Source organism: Natator depressus, chromosome 1 (assembly GCF_965152275.1).
Source record: "Natator depressus isolate rNatDep1 chromosome 1, rNatDep2.hap1, whole genome shotgun sequence".
Taxonomy (NCBI): Eukaryota; Metazoa; Chordata; order Testudines; family Cheloniidae; genus Natator; species Natator depressus.
Window position 1 is genome coordinate 103704667 of NC_134234.1, and position 11076 is coordinate 103715742.

The following is an 11076-nucleotide window of genomic DNA, read 5'->3' on the forward strand; positions in this document are numbered from 1 at the left end:
ATGCTGGCAATTCTGACCCAGGTCAGTTTTTGTTTTCCCTTGGAACACAAAAAAAAACATTCAACAAATTTGACTGATAAAAGATTTTTATCTTCCATGGGAAAGCAACTCTGGTTCTGTAAACCATACGTAATATATTAGTAACAATGCTTTTCCACTTCAAATAAATTACAAACTAATGTTGGTGATCTTAACAATGTTATACTAAATAATAACTCCTACAAGACCAATTTGCATACAAAATGTAACATTTAAAGCCAAGTTACAATTAGCACTTTATTATTATGGAAGTCTGTGAATTGTAATTTACTGAAGCAAATTTATACTTGCTGCAAGGAATTTTAATTTTATGAAAAATTACCCATTGAGAATTGTTGTCACAATGGGTCAACTCGTATTAAATTGATGGGTGCCTTATAAATGCATCTAATATTAATAGTAATAAATGACAACTCTCTCCTCCCCCTGTTCTCTCCATCCCCCCACCCTGAAAAAAGCATCAGGATTAATCATCATGACTCTTAGTAAATGAGTGATTCTAGCCCAGACCCTATTCCTCTAGTGTGATGGTGACAAACAGATCAGGCAGGTGACCACACTGATTTAAACAAGGGAGTAATGATGCAGGGGACGTGCAAACTGAAAAGAAAAAGAAGAGAAAAGAATATGCTATGTTAATTAAATGAAGACTGGTGCAGGAATAAACCCAAGGAGTCTTGCTCAGGAAAGGTGAATCAGGCTGGAGCCTCATTTGCCCTTAAGTTAACACAATAAATCACCTACCAATGAGAATGAAAGTTCTCAATCCCATAAATTTAGATAATTAAATTCTAAATGTCCTTTATCTTCTAATAACATAATCACTACATAAACCTAGATAGGAGCGATATATGGATTTGAATGTAAGGAATGTTATTTCCCATTCACTCTCCTAAATTCATACTTCCAAATGTAAGGTATGGTCTTCATTTTGATTTGCAGAAGTTTGGTTCATGGCGTTTGTCACAGCTGAGGGAAGCTGCACCTGTATTGCCTCTTTGGGGTCCACCAAGGATGCCTCCTCTAGGATCCCAGTTCCTCAGCCAGAACTTCTCTTGGACCGAGACCTACCTCTCTCTCCCTCCTGACAGGGGTTTTTTCAGGCTGCACAGTTCCCTGCCTACAGTGTGTTATTCCCAGGAAGCCAGACTGCCTAAACAGGCCAGTATCTGCACTTTGCTCTCTCACCAGAGGCAATAAACTGCATAATTGCCTACTGTTATACAGCCCTTTATAAGCAAGCATATTTATTTTTAAGGTGAAAGCATTACAGAAAAAAATATAAAAAACAATAGAAGGACTTATGCGTATGCTAATAAGCTTACCAGAGATTCCCTCCTCCCCCAATTCAAACAAGGGCTTTGGTGGAAGTCAGTCCTTCATACCCCACAAAAGGATTTTCCTGTGGTAACAAATTCGTAACAGCTTAAGCTCAGAACAAGCACACCGATGCATAGATCACTCTTTCCTTTATGTAGCTTGGGCCTTTGATTTTCATGTGATGGGGTGAGGGGTAGAGGTGTGGTAAAAGGGGACCCTACCTCAACCTAAGTTATCTCGGTGGGAAGAGAAGTAACCCATCTCTGACCTCCCCTGGCATTACCTGACCACCCCTGGCATAAAGGAACAAGCTGAGGCTCCCCTGCCTGTGGGAAGAGATGGGACACTAATAACTCCATGACACTTCCTTTCCTCCTGATCTACCTAGCAAGGTTACATGAGCAAGGCCTTGCCTACTGAGTCTGAGGTTGGGTTAAAGGCTGCAACCCAATTATCCTGCCTGCTTCTGAGACCCCCCAGGACTGAGCCTGAACACTGGAGACATTGGCATACAGCTTTCAAAGAGCCTTACCCTCTTGTCACAGAAACTCCTCCCCAGTTGCCCCACTTACCCCCATCAGATCCCTCTGTAAGGTGAAGTGCTCCCACCTGCTTACTAGATAGATTCCCAACAAGTAACATAACCCTAATGGGCTAGTAGCTTTATCTTGAATTAACCTGCTAGAAAGGGCACACACACAAAACACCAAATCATATTTACCTCAGGAACAGCCTAAAAACAGGGGAAAACTTATTAGCAGGTTTCCAAATACACTAACCAGTTGAAAGGTCTTAAAATATACTAAAGTGATCCTTATACAATCCCTACACCTAGATGTAAAGATATATTAAACTATTTATTCTATATGCATACATACAAAAAAAACCCACCCCATTGTAAACACTAACAGTCTCTTCTGTGGCTCTTTAGTTTGATAGCCCCAGAAGGGATGAGTGTGAAGACAATTATGCCCCACACACCAGGTTATGGCTTCACTCAGCACCACACAAAAGTGCCCAGACCTCTGCTTTTTCTTTTTCGTGCAAGCCCCAAATCTTCTCCTGCCACAGAGACCCTGGTTGGAAAGGTCACTAGATGCTGTTCCACAGTAGAGTTGAGTGAGTGAAGAAGACCCTCCTTTCAAGAGGGTGAAAGTTCTGGCTGAGCATTTGCCAGGATGAGCGGTCCGCTCACCCCCACTCTCCATAGGCAAGGATCGACTGAAAAGGAGAGCAAGAGAGACAAAGGGGGGGAACCCTCCTCCTCTGAGCTGCAGACTCCCCTGTCTGCTATAAGGTGGCACCACCGTTGCCCAGGCTGTGCACAGCTCCAGCAGGTCTTTTCCTCAGGACTGGTCTTGAAAAACCTCTGTAGAACCACCTGCAGCTACCCTGCAGGACTCACTGCTGTCTCCCTGAACTTGGGCTGCTGGGAACTAGACAAGGCTCCCTGCATCGCTGGTCTCAGGGCAGCATGTGTGAGTATGCACTGGGGTGGTCACTGAGCCCCCTCCCAGCTACTGCACGCACTCTCGTTGGCTGGGGCATCTGTGATTGCCCCTTGTTCTCTTACAGCCTTTCTCTGATCCCCCAGGCCTTTTCCTACAGGCCCCATCTCTGGTACTGCTGTTCATGCCACTTCATGGGTTCATGCCTCTCCACTGCTGCTGTTCACACCCCTCCTGACTTCTGGCCCCAGCTCCTTACCCCACCTTGGACTGCTCCCTCTGTCTCTTTCCCCAGCATGCACAGAGGACATGACCTGAGCTGGGACTCCCTGACTGGCCGGGCTGCCTGCTCAATCAGATTGACTTGGGATGCTGGCTACTCTCCATTGGCCCTGGTCAGGAGCTTTCTGATTGTCATGTGTGGAAGTCTTTCCAGAACTAAGTCCCAAGATCCTGATTCCTCTTCAGCCCTTCCACTTTCTCCTGATATGGGAAAGAGGGCAACCAAAAACCCACCAAGTTTTAATAAGGAGCCAACTGTCCCCTTACATTCTGATTCTAGGAACAGGTGATCAGCAGACAATGGTCCCCTCCTCAGGCCATAGCTTCAAGAGGCTGGAGTCTTGCATAAATGAAGATGGAAACTTGCATTCACTCTCCCTAGAGATATGCCAGGCAAACCATTTGCCCCTGTTTGTCCAAAGTCCATTCATGTCTTGCCCATTGTTCAAGATATTCCTTTGAAGTTCATAACAACTTCCCAGGGCTCACAATAGTACCTGATTGTAGCATTTAATACAAGGGACTCCGCATAGCTCAGTAGTTTGAGCATTAGCCTGCTAAACCTAGGGTTGTGAGTTCAATCCTTGAGGGGGCCATTTAGGGATCTGGGGCAAAAATTGGGGATTGGTCCTGCTGGACTAGATGTTGGACTAGATGACCTCCTGAGGTCCCTTCCAACCCTGATATTCTATGATTCACTAAGGCAGTAATCAAAGATACTTAAACACAATTCAGTAAGGTTTTTTCAAGTATATTGCAGGAAACTGTCAGTCTGTCACAGAGTTGACTGGGGAATATCCCATTTAAAAATTTAGAGAGGGTCATAATATTACTTAAAATTTCAAGCTGCTAGGAAAATACTGCAAAATATTATCATCAAATATCTGCACAGTTATTTCAGTGATTTTCCTACAACTACATACATACCCCTTTGTATTTTATCCATGAACATTCATGTAATTTCCTTTCAGTCACATTGAAGCTGGCATAAGCAAATCTCAAAATCACTTGGGTGATTTCACCGATTCAGAGAACAGGAACATTCCCATGTGACTTATCTGATTACTCAGAACTTCAACAGGAGTTCAACCCTTTCAAATCTGAAAGAATCACTCAGAACTGCTTGAGATCAATCCAGAAAGTAAACACACACACACACGCACACACACACACACACACAATCTCCTCATGGATACACTGTAAGCTGAGAGAGTCTAACTTTAGATAAATCATTCTTTGTGAATTATGCACCAATCTCTACATATATCTCATAAACATCTATGGAAAAAATATTTCACTTAATAAACTCACATTTGGGTCATAGTTGATTGAGGTAAAAAGATATTTAGGCATCATTGGCTAATTATCAGTAATGCAGGTTATCACTCAATGGGCAACATAAATTCTATCACTCACACAAAATATACACATACATTTCATGAATTTGGCAGGTTCTCACTTTAATGAAGATGTGGGTGGATTGTGCATGTGCAAGCCGGAACTACACTACCAAGCAAGTTCACTGGAACAAATTCAGCTGTGATATAAGTGACTATAACTCAGTTGACTTCACTGGATTTACACCCACTTAAACCATCACTGAGTGCAGGTCTATGCTACGGGGTTAAGTTGACCTAAGTTATGCAACTCCAGCTACGTGAATAACATAGCTGGACTTGACGTACCTTAGGTTGACTTATTGCGGTGTCTACACCGTGCTGTGCCGATGGTAGAGTTCCTCCCATCTACTTACCTTATGCTTCCCATTCTGGTGGAGTACTGGAGTCAACGGGAGAGGTATCGGCGGTTGATTTAGCGGGTCTTCACTAGACCCACTAAATTGACCCCCCCCGGTGGATTGATCGCCGCAGCGTTGATCCACCAGTAAGTGGAGAAAAGCCCTAGGTTTAGCTTCATATTTATGGGTATATATGTAAAATCAATGTTTCCTGCTTTCTTTCTCATTATATTATTTTTTTATAAAATAACAATGAAACATACCTTCAGTTAAGATTCCTTTATAAAGGCATTTAAAATTCTAATAATATATTTAGATATGTTAAAAAATAAAGTTAAAACACCATATGTACTCAGAGGGACAGGGGAAAATAACCTGCAATACAATATGTCAAATTAATTAAATAGTTCTTTCTAATGTTAAACAAACAACAACAATGAAACAGGTTGTTTCTTTATTTAAAAATATTAAATATATGGTAACAGAAATATAAAATAATAAGTTTTTTATGGGCAGTGTAAGTAAGAAACTGTGCTGATGGAATTTTAGGTTTTGCGTTTCCAGATTGAATTATTGTGATTTCAGTCGTGCAAGCTTAGGCACTGATCCTACAAAGACTTATTCATTTGCTTAACTTTATGCCCTGAGTTTTTCCATGGAAATCAATGGAACTAATCACAGAGCATAAAGTTAAGCAGGTGTGGAAGTCTTTCCTGAACTAAGGCCTTAAAGTGTGGTTCCACTATGAAAAGTGCATTGTGGGTATGGCTGGTCAAAAAAAAAAAAAACAAAATAAAAGATTTTGTCAAAATGAACGAAAATGTTGACTAGCTCTAATAGTGAAGTTATGTGCACTGTATTTTAGGTGCTCCTCATATCAATTTTGCTGAGTTTACAGGATAGTTTTTCTAACTGCCAGCTGTACAGCTTTGGTCTGGGATCTGAAAGACAAGCTGGGTTCTTTTTTGCTTATGTATCAACACAAGTTATAAATATTCTGCAATCCAAATTCTTCCAGTTTCACTGTGCACTGTACACTCCCCAACGTTTGCAATATTTCTCTCTCTTCTCATGCATAACAAGACCTTCCTGTGTTTTGTAAGTTCAGGTCAAAGTACATTCTACTATATCCAGCTTGTAAGAAGTTTTCCAGATTTAAAACATCTTTAACAGCTCAGATGTACTTTATGCATTATTATTTGTATTACTGTAATACCTAGGAGCCCCAGTCATGGACCAGGGCCCCATTGTCCTAGGAAACTATACAAACACAGAACAAAGAGGCTGTCACCTGTCTCAAAGAATTTACAATCTAAGTATAAGCCAAGAAATAACAGATAGATACAGACAGACCAACGGGACAGTACAAGGAAACAATGAAACAATATTGGTCAGCACGATAGGCCTTTGGTCAGCAGACCAGAACCCTGTTTGCTGTCCAGTGTTTGTAGGCCTCTGGGCAGCCTGACCAGGGCTGGGGAAGCTAATGATCCATCCAGAGGACCAAATTCGGTGATGAATCCTGGTCTCTTGCCACCTGAGGCAAGTTGTACATATAAGAAAAAGGGCAAAGGAGAGTTTTAAGAAGGGTTTTGAAGAAGGATAATGAGCTGCTAGTTTTTCATGTTTCCATGGAGATTGTCACAGGTGTGAGTGGCAGTGTGGGAGAAAACACAAAGGTGATTGTTTGAAAATGTAACAAGTGGGGAATGAAGGTCAACATCATGGGTCAATTGAGGCGGGAGCTGACCTTTCAATAGTGAATGAGAGATAATAGGTAGGTAGGGTGGGGATAGGTTATGAAGGCCCTTGAAAGTGAAAACAAGTAGCTAATGTTTGATGTGGTAGAGAAGGGGCAGCAAGTGAAGGGATGCAAAGAGAGGGGTGACATCCATCTTGTAAAAAGAACAGGAGTACTTGTGGCACCGGTTCTTTTTGCGGATACAGACTAACACGGCTGCTACTCTGAAATCCATCTTGTAAGTAGTTTCCGAGAGGTTCAAAAAGTCTTTAACATCTCCAAAGTACTGATCATTAACACATATAAATAACACTAAAACAGTTCTATGACAGATTCGAGCAAGTGCTATACATCTGTAAAATAGGAGTAATGACAGTGACCTCCTTTGTAAAGCACTTTAAGATCTACTGATGACAAGTGCTACATAAGAACTAGGTGGTAGTAGTAGTTCCTGTTTTCCATTAATATTGTAGATTTTATTTTTTTAAATTTGTATGATCTTACATTTCTATTTTAATAAACATTGGCAATAAATGTTTTATTCCCCATAAAAGTTTTTTTCCCCTACACCATTAATGTAGGAATTCCAGCATGGATTAGCTAGAAAAGAATAACAAGCAATAGATATACATTAGCACCCTGTTTCTTGAAGGCTGGAGCTTTCTTCTTGTTTAGGCTAAATTATCCAAGTAAAGCACCAAGACACCTACAAGTAATTAGCCATGGTTTATAAAGTGTTGTGAAAGTTTTCTACTCTGACCAGATCTATTTTCACCAGCTGCACTTCTGCACCAGTATGGATCCAATGATCCAGAATTTCTCAGAAATTCATGTAAAAGAAATTTTGGTTCAGGTATCCACTGGAAGAAAAAGGAGGATTTTCTTGTCACAAAAAGTGGCCAGACAATTTTAGAACGCTATTGTTCAATAAATACATAAGGGCCCTTATCAATCAATAATTTTACATTGATTTTCCTCACCATTCTGTAAGAAAAGTAAGGCCAAACTGAAGCTGCTGCTGCTGCAAAAAAAAACCTGATCCAAGTTCCCTACTGGTGTAAATAAGTATAACTCACTTTAGTGCAGCTATGCTCATTTATACCAGCTGTGGATCTGGCCCATTTATTTACACTGAAAGGCCTGATGCACCAAACTGGTCTACAGCGGCCTGGTGTGTGCCCAGCACATTAAATTAAGCAGTTTAAATAAAATGAAAACACAATTAAACCCTTTTAAATCAAAATTACAAAAAAAAGAATACTAGAATCACTTCATAAAACAGAATACTTAAATAAGGCCTGGAGTCAGGCCAGTACTTAGGCATGTGCTTAACTTTAAGTCCATCAAAGTTAATTATGTCTACACTAGGGGGGAAAAGGGTTATTTAACATGTTAGCTGTTGTATGTTACCTAATATATGTTAAAATCCAAGTTGTAATTTTAACACTTTAGCTGAGTGAGGTAAACCGTAGACTCCTCTCTAGGGTTTATCTCAACCAACTAACTAATGTTGGAACTACAGCTTGCCTAGTCTATGCTCAGATTATTAACATGTGATAGCTAACGTGTTGATAATGCTTCTTTTCCACCTCCCCAACTACTGATGGGACTGAAACTCTTCCCTAAAGTTAAACATGCTGCCCTGAACTGGGGCCCTAATACTGTACCCTTGTCTAGTTCATGCAAGACAGGATGACAATTTCCTTCAAAACTCACTGGCTGTGACTACAGACTTCTGCAGTCATAGCTATGTTGCTCAGAGTGTGAAGAGGTGTAATACCTGACAGACCATATCTATCCCAGCAGAAATCTGTAGTGTACAACCTGTAGATGCAATTATACTGGAAAAACTGTGCTTTTACTGGTATAGCTTGTTTCATTCAGGGTTGGTAGAATAAGCTATACCAGTAAAAGTGCTTTTTGCCAGTATAAACTACATCCACACTAGGAGCACTTTGCCAGTGTAGTATGCTATACCAGTAAAGAGTTCTTATTGTAGACACGTCCTTCATCTTTCAAATGTGTTCCATCTTGTCAGGGTTCCTTCCCCACTCTGAACGCTAGGGTACACATGTGGGGACCTGCATGAAAACCTCCTAAGCTTACTTTTACCACGTTAGGTTAAAACTTCCCCTAGGTACAAACTATTTTACCTTTTGCCTTTGGACTTTCGCTGCCACCACCAAACGTCTAACATCGGCTACTGAGAAAGAGTTCGTTTGGAAACGTCTTTCCCCCCAGAATCCTCCCAAATCTTACCACCTTTTTTTTCTGGGGAAGGTTTGATAAAAATCCTCATCAATTTGGATAGGTGAACACAGAACCAAACCTTTGGATCTTAAGAACAATGAAAAAGCATTCAGTTTCTTAAAAGAAGAATTTTAATAGAAGAAAAAGTAAAAGAATCACCTCTGTAAAATCAGGATGGTAAATACCTTACAGGGTAATCAGATTCAAAACATAGAGAATCCCTCTAGGCAAAACCTTAAGTTACAAAAAGACACAAAAACAGGAATATCCATTCCATTCAGCACAGCTTATTTTCTCAGCCATTTAAAGAAAACAGAATCTAACGCATATCTAGCTAGATTACTTACTAAGTTCTAAGACTCCATTCCTTTCTATCCCCGGCCAAAGCAGACAGACACAGACCCTTTGTTTCTCCCCCCGTCCAGCTTTGAAAGTATCTTGTTTCCTCATTGGTCATTGTGGTCAGGTGCCAGTGAGGTTATCCTAGCTTCTTAACCCTTTACAGGTGAAAGGTTTTTCCTCTGGCCAGGAGGGATTTTAAAGATGTTTACCCTTCCCTTTATATTTATGACACACCTCCCAAATCACAGATAGGGTGAAACGCTGGCTGGGATTTCTTCCTGGAGCTCTAGGAAAAAACAGAGTTAATAAGACACATGCACCTCTAAATATACTACCAAGTATATAAAGACTAACAATATTTTCCACATCTCAAGGACGATTTTAACCAGTTGATTCTGGGAAACTTTCATGGGAGAGTGCATCAGCCACTTTGTTAGAAGCTCCTGAGGTGTGTTGGATGTCGAAATCAAAATCTTGGAGAGCTAAACTCCACTGAATAAGATTTTTCTTATTTCCAGTGGCGGTATGAAGTCACTGTAGCGCAGCATGGTCGGTTTGCAGGTGGAAACGCCATCCCCAAACATATGGGCGTAGCTTTTCCAGAGCGTAGACGATGGCGTAACATTCTTTTTCACTGACTGACCAGTTGCTTTCCCTCTCAGACAGTTTTTTGCTGAGAAACACTACAGGGTGGAATTCTTGATCCAGTCCTTCTTGCATTAAAACTGCTCCCACACCACGCTCGGACGCATCGGTGGTTACTAGGAACGGTTTGTCAAAGTCTGGGGCCCTAAGTACAGGGTCAGACATGAGTGTTGCTTTAAGCTGGTTAAAGGCCTTCTGACACTCTTCGGTCCACTGAATGGCATTTGGCTGTTTCTTTTTGGTTAGGTATGTCCGTGGGATGGCAATTTGGCTGTATTGCAGTACAAATCGCCTGTATTAACCGGCCAAGCCTAAGAAGGATTGAACCTGTTTCTTTGACTTTGGGACAGGCCACTTTTGGATAGCATCCACTTTGGCCTGTAGGGGGCTGATAGTTCCTTGACCCACCTGGTGTCCAAGGTAAGTCACTCTGTTTAGGCCTATTTGACACTTCTTAGCCTTAACAGTTAGTCCTGCCTCCCTTATGTGCTCGAAGACTTTTTGTAGATGTTCCAGGTGTTCTGCCCAGGAATCCGAAAATATGGCCACATCGTCAAGGTATGCGACTGCATATTCCCCTAATCCCGCTAGGAGACCATCAACAAGCCTTTGGAAGGTGGCGGGTGCACTCCGCAGCCCAAAAGGGAGTACATTAAATTCATACAGCCCGACATGGGTGGTGAAGGCTGACCTTTCCTTGGCAGATTCATCTAGCAGTACTGCCAGTACCCCTTGGTTAAGTCCAAGGTAGAGATGAACTGGGACCATCCCAGTTTCTCTAATAGTTCATCTGTGCATGGCATTGGATAGTTGTCTGAGCGAGTTACAGCATTTAGCTTACGGTAGTCCATGCAAAAACATATCTCCCCATCTGGTTTGGGAACTAGAACCACTGGAGATGCCCATGCACTTCCAGAGGGGCAGATTACACCCATCTGTAACATATCCTGGATCTCCTGGTCTATAGCAGTTTTAGCTTGAGGAGACACCCGGTAAGGTTGGACTTTAATTGGGTGAGCATTACCTGTGTCAATGGAATAGTATGCCCGTTCAGTCAGTCCTGGGGTGGCTGAGAACGTTGGCGCATAGCTAGTGCACAGCTCCTTGATCTGCTGTCACTGCATACTCCCAAGGGTCATGGAGAGGTTCACCTCTTCCACACCACCAGCACTTTTCCCTTCGTAGTAGACACCTTCAGGCCACTCAGCGTCCTCTCCTCCCTGGGCTGTAAACTGACAAACCTTTAATTCTCTGGAATAAAAGGGCTTTAG